This window comes from Penaeus monodon, chromosome 2, assembly GCF_015228065.2.
Source record: "Penaeus monodon isolate SGIC_2016 chromosome 2, NSTDA_Pmon_1, whole genome shotgun sequence".
NCBI classification, from domain to species: domain Eukaryota; kingdom Metazoa; phylum Arthropoda; class Malacostraca; order Decapoda; family Penaeidae; genus Penaeus; species Penaeus monodon.
The window spans coordinates 5426643-5428375 of NC_051387.1; positions in this window are offsets into that span (position 1 = coordinate 5426643).

Consider the following 1733-nt stretch of genomic DNA (forward strand, 5'->3'; position numbering starts at 1 on the left):
TTTTGGGTGGTTAATTATGATAGTGATAATTATGATGTGATATTATATATGAAAATTATGATATGATAATTATGATAGTGATAATTATGATAGTGATAATTATGATAGTGATAATTATGATAGTGATAATTATGATAGTGATAATGATGTGATATTATGATATGTATTATGATAGTGATAATTATGATAGTGATAATGATAGTGATAATGTTAGTGATAATTATGATAGTGATAATTAATGATAGTGATAATGATAGTGATAATTATGATAGTGATGTTAATGTTAATTATTTCTAATTAATAATTAATGATATAATAATTAATGATAGTGATGAATGATATTAATTAATGATTAATGATATCAATTAATAATTAATGATTTTAATAATTAATGATAGTGATTATGATAGTGATAATGTTAATGTTAATTATTTCTAAGGAGGATTATAAGAATGACTGTATAATGAGATCGTTTTCATTGCTTTAAATACTGTTAATGACAGTGATATTGGTATTAATTGATATTAATTAATCAATTAAATGACATTATTGACATTGTTTGATTAAATATCATTGATATTAATTGATATTAGTTATTGATATTATGATGAAACGACAACAGTAATAACAACAGCAAAAATGATAATGATAATAATTGTAATAATGTTAACAATAATAATCATAATAGCGATAATAGTGATAATTGGTAGAATTGATGATGATGATAATAATGATAGTAATAATAGTAACATATAATAATAATGATGATGATAATGGTGATATTAACAGCATTAATGAATATTGATCATTTTAACAGTATTCATCATCACCATCATCATCACCATCATCATCATCTCCATCATCATCATCATCATCATCGTCATCATCATCATCATATCATCATATCATCATCATCATCATCATCATCATCATCATCATCATCATCATCGTCATCGTCATCGTCATCGTCATCATCATCATCATCATCATCATCATCATCATCATCATCATCATCATCATCATCATCATCATCATCACCATCACCATCACCATCACCATCATCATCATCATCAATGATAATGAATAACGACAATGCGAATAACAGACATACCAACAACAATAAAAAAAACACCACAAACAACAGCAACAATAACAAAAAGATTAGCAGTAATGACAACAAAAACAACAACAAAAATATAAGGCTTCACTTGGCAAAACAATGAAATATTACCATCACGAAAACACACACAAACACCACACGGAGCTTCCCAAGTGCAAGGATGACATCTTGGGCCAAACTTCTGTTCCCTCTCTCTCTCTCTCTCTCTCTCTCTCTCTCCTCTCTTTCTTTCTTTGCTTTCTTTCTTTTATTTTCTTCTCTCTCTCTTCTTTTTCTTCTTCTTTCCTTTCTTTCTTTCTTCCCTCTCTCTCTCTCCATTCTCTCTCTCCTCGGGCCCCTCTCTCTCTCTCCTCTCTCTCTCTCTTCTTTCTTTCTTTCTTTCTTTCTCTCCTCTTCTCGCTCTCTCTCTCTCTCTCTCTCTCTCTCTCTTCTCTCTCTCTCTCTCTCTCTCTCTCTCTCTCTCTCTCTCTCTCTCTCTCTCTCTCTCTCTCTCTCTCTCTCTCTCTCTCTCTCTCTCTCTCTCTCTCTCTCTCTCTCTCTCTCTCTCCCTCCTTCTCTCTTCCTCCTTTCCTTCCCTTTCCATCCTCTTCTTACTCCTCCTCCCTCCTTCCCT